This window comes from Triturus cristatus, chromosome 4_1, assembly GCF_964204655.1.
Source record: "Triturus cristatus chromosome 4_1, aTriCri1.1, whole genome shotgun sequence".
In the NCBI taxonomy this organism is placed as follows: Eukaryota; Metazoa; Chordata; class Amphibia; order Caudata; family Salamandridae; genus Triturus; species Triturus cristatus.
In genome coordinates this window covers 363,414,348-363,431,670 of record NC_140585.1, presented here as the reverse complement: position 1 = coordinate 363,431,670, position 17,323 = coordinate 363,414,348, and positions in this window count along the sequence as shown.

Here is a 17,323-nt window from a genome sequence, read left to right as displayed (position 1 = left end):
CGCTGTGTTCGGTTTTTCCGGACGCTGCTGCCATCCCCGAGTATTCCCCACTTGAGGATAGAGTGTTGGATGGCTATGTGCCCGACAGCACTATTTCTCTGATTTACAAGAAACTCATCAACGATCGCGCGGACTTGCTGCTCCGTCTGAGGGAGGCATGGACAGGCGATGGCTTAGAGCTGGATGATGAGGACTGGGTGTCGGCGGTGGCCTCCCCGAAGGAGGTGGCGATCCCGGCCCGCCTCCGGTTTGTACAGCTGAAGATCCTCCATAGAGTGTATGTCACAGGGCCCGGTTTGCTGCGTATGGGTTATTCGATGGATGGATTGTGTAAGCGTGGATGTGGCCTGCCGGGCACGTTCCTTCATATATTGTGGGAATGTCCGGAGATTGTGCGATTCTGGAACGGTCTCCATACTGTACTGGAGGTGGTCACGCACGTGGCCCTGTTGCCAGAGGCTAGGAGGTGTTTGTTGAATGTCTGGGAACCGAATGATTGCAATGCGGCACAGACGCAGTGGGTGACCTTGGGGTATATGGTGGCTAAGCGTAACATTGCACAGCTATGGGGCTCCCCGAGGCCACCCACGGTTGATGTATGGAAGGAGAATATGGACTGGTGTATGTTTAGGGAAAAGACGGTGTATGTGGCGAGAGGTAAGCCAGGGAAATGGAGTAGGGTATGGGGTCCGTGGAATTTATATCGAGGCCGTATCTGCGCCCCGCCTTTGCCATTAGAGGTCGATATTGCTTTGACCCCCTAGCTGCGCATTCTGCGGGAGTGTGTGATGTGTGTTCCATGCTTTGTTTTCCCATTGCCCCCCTTCACCGCTTCTGGACCAGAATCGTTTTGGACACTGTATGTTGTTCCCCGTCCTGGGAAGAGCACGCTGCTATCTCGGACTCTCATTGCCTTGAGTGTGTTTTATGTTTAATAAAAAATGAAACCGTTGTCTTAAACCGCTCCTGGCCTATGGCCATGGTCTGTTATAGGTGCTTACGGACTGCCGGGTACTTTGCCGCTGGTTCATTTGAATGGCGTTACACTGCGGGCCCTCGGGCTCTATAGCGGCCGGCCCTGGTGGTTGTAGGCCCTTGTATGTCTTTTATTGTGTGCTAACGGTTTCTAATAAAAAAATATTTTAAAAAAAAAAGTACGAGGGCCAAGTGCATTTCTTTTTTGATGCCCTATGGGTGGTAGAACTGTTGCATAAATGGCAGCCACTTAAATTATATGTTTGAAGACCTGCAGAAATGGCAGCCAGTAAAATGAGATGTTGGTAGACTTGCTTTTACACGCTGGTCACTGAACTCTCTCTAGTGGGCTTTTGGGCCTCATAACGGTGATCTTACTTCTAGCTCTATCTTCTCTCCCTTATACTTTTTTACATAATTTAAAGTAAGGGGGAGTGCAGGGGACTGTCTTCCTGTCTTCTCTTGTTTCTATTTTCCTTTTCTCTCTCTCTGTTTTTTCTTATGGTTTCTGGTCTATTTTTCATGCTCTTTCTATCTCATACTCGGGGCTCATTGAGGGGGATTTGCTCTTCACTGCTCCTTACAGGGTCGGATTTTTTTTAATGATTTAGGCAGGCTGGTGTCTCAGGGGTAAGGTTTTTGTGTGAGTGTGCTACTGGTAGAGGTTTTCAGGGGGGGTTAGGTCACAACATGGGCACAGGTTTTGTCAACAGAATGACAAAAAAAAGTTGGGTATGGATTGTGGGGGAAAAGAACAAAAATTGGAGTGGGCTGATCTGCAGAGTTGGAGGGTGTCTTTTCGTCTTCTTGCATAGTGCGTCAGTTCTTGGACAGATCATGACAATGGCTAATTTTGTTGATAGTCATGATCCGCATATCAACATCCTCTCTTGGAACGTGAACAGCATCAAACTGTCCTATATATGTCAACAAATTAGGGAAGAACTATAAATATTTATGTCCACATATTGTCTGTTTGCAGGAAACCCACCTTTCCGGGACCCAAACCTCCCTCCTCGATGATCTGGGCTACAGTTTTCTCAGTACAGCTTGATTTACCCTCGCACAGAGGGGAGTAGCCCTCTTGGCGTGGGACAAGAGTTGGGCTATGACGGGGCATAGTTTGGATCCGAATGGCTGATGACTCGTCAAGATGATTACTAGGGGCAGTGTTCTTTTTACCTTATGTATAGTCTATTGTCCGAATTGGGATTACCCCACGGTTTTTAATGGTCTTTTAGCCGAACTACATCAATGGCCTGAACCTTTGATAGTGTGTGGTGACTTTAATGTTACTCTTCACCCTGGGCTCGATTCTTATCGCTTAGTTGCACGGACTACAGCTTCTAATGGGAAGAAGTGCTCAAAGGAAGCTCTGAACCAATGAACGGCTTTCTATGCCCTCCGAGAAGTCTGGCGAAGCTGTCGCCCATGGAAGTTTGGGTTAACATTCTACTCTGCTCCTCATAATTAACTTTCATGGATCGATATGTTCTTTGCTAGTCTTCCTTTTTTATCACTCCTTAATATCCAGCTGGATCCGAGGGTGATCTCTGACTATAATTCATTTCCCCTGTATCTCTGACTGGAGCATTTCTCCCAACCTGATCTGCCCCGCACCTGGACCCTTGTCAGGAGACTTCTTATTGATGATGTTTTTATCCATTCCATGAGCAAGGAGTTATGGTACTATATGGAGCTAAACATCGGTTCGGCCTCTACTGTGTTGGTATGGGATGTACGCAAGGCATTTTTCAGAGGGCACACTCTAAAATACTGTTCATATCAGCGAAAGGAGCAAGGTAAGGTGGAGGCTTGTATACATTCTTCCCTTGTCTCCATGGAACATCCCATACTGTCAGGATCCATCGGACTGCCCACCACCTTCCGCACTCCAGTAGTAGTGGGGGAACTATTCAGGGTGAATCCCAGGTAGCTAGGTGCATTTCACTCACTTACATCCTACCTAGGAAGACTGCCTGTGAGGTGGGGGCTCCTAGCAGGTTCTCAACAGATGCCTCTCGCCCTCGACTCATCCCCTCTTTTACTCCCTGTGTTCCCTGAGGAAGAAAAGCTGACTTATATTTCTTTAATTCTCCACTCCGGTATGTGGTGGTGTTTTTCCTTATCTTTGTTTCCGGGCTACTCCAGAGCTCGACTCAGCAAACTCCATGATTCAGCAGCCTCCATGACTCAACAAGCCTCCGTGACTCAGCAACCCCCATGACTCAGCAGCCTCCATGACTCAGCAACCTCCATGACTCAGCAGCTTCCGTGACTCAACAAGCCTCCATGACTCAGCAGCCTTTGTGTCTTTGCAACCTCCATGACTCAGCAGCCTCCGTGACTCAACAAGCCTCCATGATTCAGCAATCTCCATGACTCATCAGCCTGGCAAAAGGTATTTAACTCTCACCCAGGTTCATCTTCAGTGATTCGTATTGAGTTTCCTGTTGAAGATCCTGCGGCGTGATGGCTCTTCTCTGCAGGTGCTGGACGAACGAGTCCTGTTCTATCCTTGCTGCTGCTACTCGGAGATAAGTCTAAATCCTTTTTGGGCTACATTTAACTCTTGTGCTCAGTGGAATTCCATTGTTTTGACTCCCGGCTTATTTCTGGTTATCGGGCAGATCTTGGGTAACTGCGCATAAATGTCTTCGCAGTCAGAGACTTCCTGACTTTGTTTCCTATATCACAGTTCCCTCTTGTTCCTACTCAGCTTACTTTACGCTACTTGCCTGGATTTTGGTCATTTCCTCCTCATATCATTTATGTAATTCATGCATAGTCCTTGTTGATAGTAGTGTATATTATTATTGCCGTGTTTATTGTTCTCATGTTACGTCTCTGTTTTTTCTCGCTGAAAGAATGTCTTGGTAACGCTCTCAAGCCTTGGACATACTTCAGCTGAAGGATACAGATCATGTCTTAACTTGTTGAAATAAGAATGTACAGTGTGCTTATGCGTAATCTGCGTTGGCACAATATTGTGTGAGTGTGTATTTATTTTTGGCGCAATATTGTGTGAGTGTGTATTTATATTTGGCGCCATATGGAGTGAGGGCAGTTCTGATTTATTCTAATTCTTCTAAAAGACCTCTTTTATCGTGACCCAGTGCAGAAGTTTATACATGATATATGTCATTGGTTATTAGTGTTCTTATTGATGTCTTTTAATACTGCTGCAGGAGCTGGTCTCCATACTCATTCCTAGCTTTAGGACAGATGTCCCAGATTGATCTGTGACCCAGAGTTTGCTTCTCCACCGGCATGAACGCGCACCAGTTGTTTCTTTTTTTATTTTAGCATTTTGTTTTAACTAATTATTTTAGTTTGTTTGTTCCCAAACCCCCTTCCCTTAAGATTATTGGATGAGCACTGGTGCCTCTGGTTCAGTGTTTGTCGGATGATTTCTGGGAATTGTTGGGGTCCAGCTGCCTCTGTGTGTCCAGTAGAGAGAAGAACGTGTTCCAACGTTCATCTTCCCAGATTGGTTCCTGATACATGGCCCAGAGTTTGATTATTCGGGAATGGAGGATGTTCTTATCCCTTTCATTTCAACTTGCAATCACTCAGGCCGCCCTTTGGGAAAGACTATTTGAGCCAAACAACTAATCACTTTTGAGAACAGTGAAGAAATGGGGAGAATACTCTCCTTCAAGGTTAAGGATAGAGCTAGTGCTCATATCATTCAGATACCTTTCAGTGATAAGGGAGAGCAAGTTAGTGATCGTAAGCTTATAAAGATTTTTTGTTGTCGATTCTAACAGAGGCTTTACAGGGAGAATGGGGTTGTATCCATAGATGCTCCAGATCAGACCCAATTACTCTGCACGAAGTCGACCCTGCAGTTAGCCAACTGGCAAGGGGGAAAGCTTTTGGCACGGACCACATTTCTTCTCTCATTCTATGCTTTTTCGCATATTTCTGACATCTCTCCTTTGTGACCTCTTTATTTCCTTTGAGTCAGTGGGACATGTCCCTCGGTTCTTGACGGAGACTATCATTGTTATCTTCCCCAAGAAAAGGAAATACCCCTTGCTGTGTGAGTCTTATCATCCAAAATCTTTGAATAATGCTTACTCCAAGATTTATACTTGGGTGCTGGCTAGCAGATTATCCTTGGTAATTTCTGATTTGGTAGGCAAGAACAGGCATGGCCTTATATTGGGACTAGATACTTCTGCGCATCTGATCTGAATACAGCCATCACTGCTCTGGAAGTGGGATTCAGCAGATGGGGGCTCGGTTGGAATGATAATGCTTGATGCAGAAAAGGCATTTAACTCGGTCTCCTGGTCATTTTTCTGGGCGATTATGAGCGCTTCAGGATTCAGTCTGCGGTTTATTGCCCAGGTTGTGCAACTATATGAAGGCCTTAAGGCTAGAGTTCTTTGCTCAGGTAATCTCTTGGACCCATTAATGATCACTTGCTCACCTCAGCTCTTTGTACTCTATATTGAGCCCTATATTCAAGCCTCGAAAAAGTCCAATGACATTCTCCCGCTACAAATACATCAAGTTGAGCTTAATTTCTTAGCCTACGTGGACAACGTAGTTATCCTGACTCCTAACCCAGCAATTGCTCTATCAGCAATAGACACAATATCAAAGGAATTTGGTGTTGTGTCAGGTTACAAGCTCAACATCGATAAGATGCAGGTCTTGACTAATGTCTCCCCCCTGGGACAAGACAGGCGCTGGGTAATCTTGGCAACATGCATAGGTGTTGAACTGTTGTTAAAGATGTAAGAGATTATCGAATATAACTTCAGTCAAACCTTCACGAGGACGGTAGAGATCTTTAAAAAGTGGAACAGATTATACCTGGGGTTAATTGGGAGGTGCAACCTCATCAAAATGATTATATTACCTTGCTAATTGTCTCTTTAGATGTATAGCTCTCTATATTCTAAAGTTTGTTCCGTAAGATTGAGGCGTCTTGGAAAAAATTCATCTGGAGTTATAAGAAGCTTAAGTCTAGCATACAGCTTATTCAGTTGCCGTGGGAGAAAGGGGTCTCTCCCTACCAGGCCTGTGGGTCTACTATCTGGCCGCATTTAGGTCACAATTAATCAAGGTCCTGTGTAGGGAGCTGTGGCCTCTGGAGCTCATGTTTCCAGAGTATCTACCGTGGGGTGAGGCTGTTGTGCCCCGTACTGGCATTATTGAAGCAGTTTACTTCAAAAAGACTAGGCTTAAGACTCTGAGGGTATTTCGTTCTACCTGGTCTTATCTTAGAGAGAGGCTACCGGATATCACTCTCTATAATACATACAATCCCAATTTGCCTCGGCAGGTTCGTGAGAGGTTTTTGGAGTGTTGGGAGGGTTCTAAACTCCTTACATTGGGGCACTTATATGAAGGTGCTGATCATCTCTCATATAAAACTTAGCATCCCCCGTGCTGGATTCTTCTGATACTTACAGTTTTGGCAAATTCTCTGTAGCCTGAAGATGGATAATATCGACTGCTCCTCGAACTGCTGCTTGTACTACTTGATGAGATGTTCACCCACTAGTTTGGCCTATAATACAATCTCGTCAGCCAAGGTGGGGCGGCAGGCTAATCCCTTTCAACGTGGGGCAGATAAGTAGAGTGATCATCTTGGGATGGAGGAAACTTCTGACGACATCAGCCGTACTAGAATGCTAACACAGAGCGTTTTCTACATCTCCAGGGTTAAAGCTCATCAATTCAAGTTTCTAAATGATTTCTTTTATATGCCCTACCATCTTTATTTAAGGAATGTTAGACAAGATTCTAAATGCTTTCGATATGTGGCAGATCAAGCAGCAGCTGTCCTTCTATTGCTTATTACTGAGAGATAATTATGGGGAAACTCAACTGGATTTGTAAGGCCAGTGTGGTCTGGAACTCTAAATTAGCAGTATTAGGGGACTCTACCGTCAATTTCCCTTTTGCCTACTGTGGCTAAGGTATGTGAGAAAGTGGTCACTAGACAGCTGACCGATTTTGTTGAAAGGTCAGGCCTTCTCCATCCTGCACAGTCGGGTTTCAGGGCTTCTTTTAGTACTGAATCAGCTCTGGTGGAAATCTCTGAAGCCATCAGAGACTGTTTGGATGCCGGCGGGGGGACTGCTTTGGTTTTTCTGGACCTTTTGGTGGCATTCAATGCGGTTCCCCGCGCATTGCTGCTTACTCAACTGGCTGAGATCGGCGTATCAGGAACGGCCTAGGGTTGGCTCAAATCCTTCCTGGAGGATCGGACGCAGCAGTTGTGGCTCCCACCGTCTTCCTCTTCACCGAAAAATGTGACCACTGGGGTCCCACAGGGTTCTTCCCTGAATCCTCTTCTTTTTAATATTTATGTTACCCCTCTGATTCAGCTGGCTGAGGACTTAAGTGTAAAGATAATCGCATACGCCGACGATACCCAGCTCCTGTTCAGATGGGGAAAAAACGAGTGCTCTACTTCTGCAGCAAACATTGCTTGACCGCTGTTTTTCGATGGTTGGCCGCCGTAGAACTTAAATGTAACGAGGAGAAATCGGAAATCCTCCATTTTGGAAAGTTTCCCCCTCTGTTTAGGGAAACACTCTGGCCGTCCGATTCGGCGCTTCCTGTCTCATCAGGGAATCCGTCAAGAATTTAGGGGTTTGGTTCTAGGAGAACCTCACATTCTTGACCCAGATTAAAAAGCTCTCAGGGACCTGCTTTGGATTTTAAAAACTTCTCAAGAAATTCCTCCCCCTTCTTCCTCAGGCAGCCAAGGAGACAGTCACCCAAGCCCTTATTCTTTCTAGGCTAGATTACGCCAACGCTTTATACATTGGCGCCCCAAGCTACTTACTAAATAAACAGCAAGTGGTGCAGAACGCGCCCGCCAGGCTTCTCCTGAACATTCCAGCCAGAGGTAGCGTGAGACAACATCTTCGAGCCCTACACTGGCTGCCTGTAGCAGAGAGGGTTAAATTCAAGTCCTTAGTCATTGCCCACCGTGCTCTGTATGCCACAGGGCCAGGTTACCTTCAGAAACGCTTTCTCTTTTACACCCCCGCAAGACACCTGCAGTCCTCTACGCAATTCCTGGCCCAAGTCCCGTGCTTTTGCTTGCAAAGGACGGGCAGCCGCTCTCTGGCTGTAAAAGTCGGTTTAGCTTGAAATACCCTGCCTCTCGCTCTCCGACGCACTCAGGACCCTATTCTTTTCAAAAAGAAGCTGAAAACGTTCCTATTTCAATAAATCTGGCTCCTCTCTATGTCTCTCAAGGTTCGTACCAGGACACTCTTGCAGTATCTGCTCGCGGTATAAATGGAAATAACATAACATAACTCTCCGTCTATCCTGCAGTGCCTCACAAGGATCTACTTTTTTGCAATCTCTATGGCACAATCAGGTCTGGCCTGGCACTGGTTACTCATAGATTACGATGAGCTGAGAGCCAGGTTAATGAAGATCTGGGATCCTTTGAGGGGGATTCTAAGCTGTTTTCGGGGTGGTCTTGACCAGATATCATAGCTGTTATTCCTCATGCCTGTCTTCGACAGTTTTGCGTTCAAGATGCACCCCGCACTTTATGCTGTAAGCTTGTGTACTCTATCTCTGTGGGAGAATGACTATATGTTTTGCATTTAGAATGACCTGCTTTATTAATTCTTGTGAATATTTCTGCGGCTCACAATTTGCTTTAAAAAAAAAGTTATTTATTTTTGTTCATATTTGCTGATACGAATTAACTTGTGACTTTGAATAAAAATGATTTACTGATAATTTGAATAATAAAACATATTAACTCAGAAACTCTCTTTATTGACTGAAATACTTAGAAGTGTAATAATTTAATGTGATGTACAGCTCTTAATATTCTCTAAAACAACGTCAAAGACCTAGAAGCCTGAACAGCTGGGATTATATGGGGTATTCCATATATGAATGATCATAAAGACCAGTGTGTCGGTCTCTGGTTCTCTTGGGACATTCTCATGTCAGTTAATCCTTGTCCTCCTCCATAGCTACTGATGTTACAAGGTCCTGCCCATAAGTCTCGCCAGGCACCTTGCGTCAATGTCTTGAGAGGCCATATGCGGGCTACAGCATGAAAGCTGCAGGCTTCCAATATCATCTTGGCAGGGCAGCCTCAGCAGTACGACCTCCACCAGCCTCCTGAGAGCACTGTATGTTTCTACTGTCTCTTTCCATTTGTAATTCCAGTATAGGAATCCATTTCAATTCTTTCTCATGACCTTTGTCAACTTGGGTACACAGATCACTCGACTCTCCACCTCTGTAATTCCACAAATATGCTCCACAAGCTTTTGAAGTTTTCAAGAATGTCCTGGGGGGTTAGTCAGTCTGGGATGTGTCTGACAGGCACTCTCTTTTGCTCATCAGCCCTTCCTTACTTACCTGTTTTTTGCACCATTTCAGACATAATCCAGGCACACTCAGCAGGAAGTCCATCTATAGCAAGTTAGCTTGTATGACTGTAGCTACTGGACGTTGATGCAAAACCTCTGCAGGCTTTTTCATTTTGTTTAGATCATGATAATTATGCTCTTGGATAGACTGGCTTACAAATCCTGGAATGCAGGCATTTCTTCTAAAAAATTATTCTAAAGCTAATATAATCCCGGTTATTGCCATAATTGTGTGGAAACAGAAAGGTATCTGTGCATGTATGTGTGGCTGTGAGTTGATTGTGAGCCTTTCAGCCCTGTAATTAGAGAAGTGGTCCTCAATGAAAGTTGTAGGATTACATTCTGGGAATCCTAGCTGCAACTTTAATTTCCAAGAGACAACGGTTAATTGGTCTGTTTGTGCGCGGGTCTGTTTTAAGGTTGGTTGTGAGCTCCCCAGCGCTGCAATTGAAGTGGACCACATAGAATGCTTCAGGGTTGTCACAGTGTGGCTTACTTAAACTTCCTCTCATGTTGCTTGATGAAATATTAAGTGAGTATATTACTTTACACACAAGGTTGGCTCAGTTTAAGATGCATTTTGGAAGGTCCTCGCATTTAGCAATGGATGTCTACGAAATTGTATGTCCCTGGGGCTATATCCCTCTGCTGTCTTGCTCCCTGTTGGACCAGGCCCTCTCTGCAAGGTCATACCAGATATTAGCTATCATTTGCTGAAGCTGATTTTGATGGCTGTTAGGACCCTGTGAACTTTACTCCTGCTACTCAGTCGTAAAGTACTTGTACTCTCCATTGAAAACACGGCAACTTTGGCCTACACCTGATACATTTAATTTATATATAAGTCCATAGTAAATTGTACTAAATGTACCCAGGGCCTGTAAATTAAATGCTACAAGTGGACCGCAGCCTTCATTGTGCCACTCACTAAAGTAGCACTGTAAAGCATGTCTCAGGCCTGCCACCTCAGGCATTAGTGCAGTTTTACATTTACATTTCAACTTGGCAAATTATACCTTTTGCCAGGCCTAAAGCTTCCTTTTCAAATGCTTGTAAGTCACCCTTAAGGTAGGCCCTAACAAACCCTCGGGCAGGGAGTGTTTAGGCTAAAAGAACTTACGGTACCCATCTGTTTTTTCATGTTAGCGTAGTTCCTCAGGAGAGATAGAGAGCAGGGATTTGTTATAAATGGTGGTGGTTTATTCTTATGGCCAGGGTGGCTCTGCTCTCCTTGTGTTCTACACAAGGGGTGGCAAAATGTGGCCACTGGCACACTAAAGGTAATTCTTGGCATGTGAGACACCTGTGGCAAAATGCTGATGCTGGCTTACTGGACATAATTCTTGGAAAAGGGACACCCATGGCAAAATGCTGATCCTATCATATGGTTGGTCATTTTGGTGTATATGGTACCCATGGCAAAATGCTGACAATTACAGCCGCGGGCCCCCGATTAGCGCAGAGGAGCGTCGCCTCCCTGCTGCCAGTGCATCAAAAGTGAAAAATAAAACGGTAACAAAATGAATTACATTTTAATTTTTCACTATTCCCATCCTGAGCAGTGTTTGGGGGAGGAGCATTGATGACTGGCAGCAGGGGAGAAGTACTCACTCCATCAGTTTACACTACGCAAGTCATTTTGGCCGGCTGTCCTGCGACAGCCAGCCTGACATGCCCAGTGTAAACCTCTCCACCTAGCTGCCTCAGACAAGTACTTTAATTTTTTTTAATCTTTTTGGCACCCACTGGGTTTGGCTCTCAGTCCCCTTGACACCCTTAATACCGCTCCAGTGTTGAGATTCACCGCCCACCACTGGACACCGGTGTATTGGAGGTAATTCTTGGCATAAGGGGCACTTGTGGCAAAATTCAGGCACTGTCACACTAGAGGTAATTCTTGGCATGTGGACACCCATGGTAAATTGCTAGCGCTGGCATACTGGAGGCAATTCTTGGCCCTGGAAAACACAACGGTGACACAGAAATTGAAAGATTTAGGCAACAATGATTAAATGTTAGCCGTAACATGTAGGAGGTAATCTTTTACATATGGATCACCCATGGTATATGGATGGTATCAATGACAAAATGTTGCCACTCGCATACTGTATGTAATTATTGATGTTAGGACTCGGAGGCACCCTTTACATATGAGGAGGGCACCCTTAACAAAATGCTGGCCATAGCATGATAAACATATTTATTGACATACATGATGGCACCCACAACACATTTTGGAGAGTGTCGGTCTTCATTGACTTGGATTACGTTTAAAGGTAAATGAATATTTATTAACTGCCCTTTCAGAGCGTCTAAGGACTTTGAACAATTTTAGGTGACAAATGTGCTTTAAAAAATACATTATATGATCCCTGTAGTTTCTAAATGATTTTTTGGTGAGAACCTTCTTTCACCCCACACCCTTCCCTTCTAGAAGAAGTAGAGCTTGCTTTCTTCCCTCACTCTCTAGAATTAGGGAAAGTATTACACCGCACAGCTTTCAATAGTCATTTTTTTTTTAAACTCTTTTTATTGTTTACAAGAACATAACAAGGTCACATAAGAAAATTTTGTTTCACCAAGATAGCAGAGTTGCCGCAGCACCGGCGACATAAAGCGACAGTGTAGGACTAGACGTATGTACAGTAGTTCTGAAGGTAGGCTAGATTCAGTCCATGATCTTCAGGCCGGATAGGCGGGCCTGCGGAGGCTCACATATGTCAACTCTGTAGGCATTCCAAAGCGACCACACCTCCCCCCACTTTCTGGGGCACCCCCGTGCCGTGTATATGGTCTTCTCCTGCAACATGCACCAATCCATGTCTTTTTGCCAGTCCACCAATTTCGGCAGCGTCGATGCACCCCACAGACGGGCTATGTTTCTTTTCGCTACCATTTGCCCAAGCGTGACCCAAAGTCTCCCCCGTGTAGATAAGTCCGTGGGTTCCCATATGTTCAGTATACATCTCTTAGCCTCTGTGCGAAGGTCAACCTCCCACACTTCCCGCATGCAGGACACAACTCGCCTCCAGTACCTCTGCACCCCTGGGCATTCCCACAAGATATGGAAAAAGGAGCCAGTCACCCCACACCCCTGCCGGCAGAGCCCCTCCCCCCCCCCATCGCCTGAAGTATTGTGCAGGAAACGTATACTCTGTGCAATATTTTAAGCTGCATGAGCCGGAGTCTAGCCGATATCGCCACCTCCCTTGGGGACGCTAGAGCGGTAACCCACTCCTCGTCGTCAATCTCAAGTCCATCAGCCACCCACTACTCTTTCAGGGAGTCGAGTGGATCAGGGGGGTTATTTATCAGTTCTTTGTACGTGAGCGAGATGGCATGCTCCGGCATGTGTCCGTCAAGCAGCCGATCCTCGAGCGGGGAGGCCTGCGGGGGTCGAGTCCCCGGTGGAATGTTAGCTTGGAGGGAGTGTCTAATCTGCAGGTATCTGAAATACTCCATAGGCGCCAAGTCGTACGTTTCCTGTAAGTAAGCAAAAGATCTGATCCCCTCGGACCCCCACAGGTCCTTCACCTGGGAGATCCCGATAAGGTCCCAGCTACGGAACCCCTTTGTGTGACCCAGGCTTCCCAGTCCCTCCGACGCCCACAGGGGGGTGGCCATGGTCAAAGTGTTGGACCAGCCCAACTTGCGATGTGCAGCGTGCCATATTTGCACCGAGTGCTTCGTCGGTCCGGTGAGTTGAAACTTGCCGGGTTTAGAGTACAGCGCGACATCGTAATTCCCCCCTGGGAGCAACCATCAGTTCCTTTCCCGTAACCTGGGTCATTCCCATCACTATACGTCCCCTGATTGATCGCCGAGAGGTGAGCGGCCCAATAGTACTTGCGGATATCCGGGAGGGTTATGCCCCCGTCGTACCATCCCAACGTGAGTTTCCGCAGCGCTATTCTAGGCGTACCCGACCAAAGGAGGGCTCGCTGCGCCGCCTCTATAGCCACAAAGTAGGAATTGGGCACCAAGTCTGGATAGTTTTGGAGGGCGTATAAAAATCTAGGGAGCGCCATCATTTTAAAGAGGGCCGCACGGCCCAGCAGTGACAATGGCAGTCGCTGCCAAGAAGTTGAGTCACGCTGGAGCCGTCGCAGTGGCGGCAGTAAATTCTTTTCATACTGGAGAGTCTTATCCAGAGTGACAAACACTCCAAGGTACTTGAAGCCGTCCTCCGCCACGGTAAGTGGGCAGCTGCTGGGAAACCTGGGAGGGCTGCCATGGAGGACATAGAGGACGGATTTGTTCCAGTTGATGCGGAACCCCGAGTTCCGCCCAAAACTGGTAAATATATCCATCGCTGCCACTATAGATCTCCGCGGTTGGGATAAGTAAAGGAGGATATCATCGGCGTATAGCGAGATTTTGTCCTCCCAGCCGTCCGTCCATCGTATCCCTGTGAGGTAGATGTCCTGCCGGATCCACGCCGCCAGTGGCTCAAGGGAGAGCGCAAATAGGAGAGGCGAGAGTGGGCATCCCTGTCTGGTGCCCCTCTCCAGGGCGAAAACCTCAGAAACCTTGTTGTTTACTACCACCTGGGCCAGGGGCTCCGAGTACAGGAGGCGAACCCATGCCGCAAAGCGTGGGCCGAAGCCCATTTTGCGGAGTACCGCATCATGTAGGGCCATTCGAGGGTGTCAAAAGCCATGGTGGCGTCAAGCGACACCACCACCGCATCTTCTTGGATCGTGTGGCACCTCCCCAATACACCATTCAGGCGGCGGATGTTTAGTGCCGTATTGCGATGTGGCATGAAGCCGGACCGCCGGACCAGCGTGGGAAGGACGGAGTGAAGCCTATTGGCGAGAGTTTTTGCAAGTATTTTCGGCTCTGCGTTGAGCAGGGAGATCGGTCTATACGATGAACAGGCCTCTCTCGGTTTCCCTTCTTTCGGTATGGGCACTATAGTGGCCAGGCGCTGCTCGCGCGGCAATCTCCCCGTCGCCGTGCTTTCCTTGAACATACGGATGAGGTGCACACTAACGACGTCGGGCTTCAGCTTGTAGAGCTCAATCGGCAGACCATTAGGTCCAAGAGCTTTACCCGGGCGAAGGTCCGCGATCGCACGTTGCAGCTCGGTCGCGGCAAGAGGGGCCTCCAGGGCTTCACGGTCGGCCTCCGACAGGCAGGGCATGCGAATATCTGCGAGCAAGGCATCAGAGTCCTCCTCCGGATGGTCCGACCCCCTACTGTATACCTGCCGGAAGTGCCCTGCAAATTCCGCCGCAATCGCTCGGGGCTCCGTTACCACGTCTCACGACGCCGTCATAATCTCCGGCACCACTGTAGTGGCCCTCTGTTTTTTCTCGAGCCAAGCGATAAGTTTGCCCGCTTTGTTGCCCTGGTCATATATCCTGCCCACTTTGTGTTGAATGGCAGTCTGGGCAGTGTGCGTGACCAGCTCCCTATATTCCGCGGTTTTAAGGCGCAACCGGTGCTGCACCCCCGGCTCAGTATCCGTGCACGCGGCCTCTTCAAGTGCCCAAAGGTCCGTTTCAACCGAGGTGATCTGCGCCACCCGCTCCTTACGGCTGCCGGAGATGGCCGAAAGGGCCTCTCCCCACAGCACCATTTTAAAGGCCTCCCACAGGGTGACCGAGGAGGTGGTCGACCCGACGTTTAGCTCGAAGTAGTGCTCGATAGAGCGGGCCAGCTTTTTTCGCATGTCCTCACTCTTTAGACGCCAGGCGGGTATGGGCAAGACACAGCCCTCCCGGCCACCTCCCCGCGCGAGGTGCATGTATACCGGGAAGTGATCAGAAATGCCGCGCGCCAGGAGGGAGGCCTCCCGTATGGTCATGTCAGGCTGTAAGGAAGTCAAGATGTAATCTAAGCGGGAAAAAGAGCGATGAGGGCCAGAGTGGAAGGTAAAGTGCCTACTAGTGGGATGCAACAGCCGCCAGATGTCCGTGAGCCCGAAGGCTTCGAGGAAGTCCGCCAACCACCTTTGCCCCTGAGGTGTTTCCCTGGGGGGTTGTCTATCAAGGGTTCCGAAGATCACTGCATTAAAGTCACCCCCGATGATCAACGTCCCGTCAGGGAGGGAGAGCAGGAGCTTACCCAGGTCTACATACGCTTGAATCTGAAGGCCGGGGGGGATATATGCAGAAATTAGATTTCATTTCCCATCTCCCATCTCCCCGATAGGCCCGCAAAGCGGCCCAGTGGGTCTGTCTCCGTGTGGTCAATGTGGAGTGGCAGGGAACGGCGAAGCAAGATCCCCACTCCCCTAGAGCCAGAGGGGAAGCCGGAGTGTACCGCTAGAGTGTATCCCCATCTGTTGAGGGCCTGACATGTGTTTCCCATCAAGTGCGTTTCCTGCAGTAATACTACATCCGGGAGGTGGCGTTTGATAAACTGTAAGACAATGGTACGTTTGAGCCCATCCCCCAGCCCATTAACATTCCAGCTAAGGACCCTAAGGCTGTCTTCCCAGCTACTAGCCATACTCATTACTGTAGGAGCCCGCCTGTCTCCGAGTACCGATGCCGCCCGCCAACCCTTTCATACTATCAGTGTGTGACCATACCAACCTTCTAACTACCCCCCTCCCACCCACCCCCCCCAACAGCTCACAACAATATACATAACAATTAGGACTACCCTTCGTGGATCCGTCCCCGTCTGTCTTCCCAGCCCGTCAGTAACCGCTGTAACATCCCTCCGAACAGACCCTCCCAACCCCCACCCCGCTCCCTGCTCTGCAGGTTTTAAACTACCCACTGCCCCAATTAGCAGAGCGCCTGTCACCCGACCCACTCCGGAGAGAGTGACCGCCCCCCCCGGAGAAACTCTGTTAGGGAGAACGTAGGCCGGTCCCAACTCCAGCCGCCATAACTGTGTTACCCCAAACTGTTGGTCCCTTAAGTGCGTGATTCAATCAGGGGTCTATCTCAAGAACATTAAGGGAGGGAGCGCACATGCCCGCATCACATCCCAGCCACGTCAACCAGGACTCCCGTTCATGCCATATACATTACTGTTCGGTGTGTCCTGATACCATGTTCGGAAGTCTCATCGTGCCGCTGTGTCCGGGAGCGAGTCCCAGCGGGGGCTGTTCGATCTGGACCTCCACGATCCTTGACTCTGTTCGGCTCTCACTGCTCCTCCGTCCACTGAACCGGGTGATGCTGCTCCTCCCTGCAGCGTGCGGTCACGATCGTGCCCCCTTCGCACCTCCGTCGTCGTCGCATCGAGCCACTCCTGGACCGCCGCCGGCGAGGTGAAGAAGTGAGATTTGCCCTCCGCCATGATTTTCAGTTTAGCGGGGAAGAACATCATATATTTTATGCCTCGGTCCCTGAGTGCCGCCTTAACACCCAGGAACGAGCGGCGCTCCTGCTGAACCCGCAGCGTGAAATCAGGGAAGAATCTGATGGTGGCCCCTTCGTACTGGAGATCTCCCTGCTGCCTGGCCACCTGGAGGATGGCGCCCCGGTCCCGATAGTTCAATATCTTAGCGATAATTGTCCTCGGCGGGGCACCCGGCCTGGGTCTAGGGAGCGGGGCTCGGTGAGCACGCTCGATGCTGAAGAGCTTTGAGAGCCTTCTGGGCTTCAGATGATGTAGAATGAGGTCTTCCGGAAAGAGCTCCACGCTGCGCCCCTCCCTTCCTTCCGGCACACCTACTACGCGTCGTGCCCTCCCTTCCTGGTCCTCGAGCCGAAGGGCCATTTGGCGGTGTTGGAGGACGAGCTCGTTTATGCGCCCCTCAAGCCGTTTCTCTGAGGCCTGTAGGGCCTTGATGTCAGTCTCATTAGCTTTCGACTTCTCTGTAGTCTTGCCAAGGTCCGTGCGCAGCAGATTAACCTCAATCGAGATCTTGTCCATCTTTGTCTCAAGGTTAGTACCCAGCGTCTGTATCGCGGCCATAATGGAAGTCCGGGAGGGCTCCGCATGCTAGACAACGGTTTGCAGCGTCGCCCCAGACTGCGCCTGACCGGTGGGCACCGCGT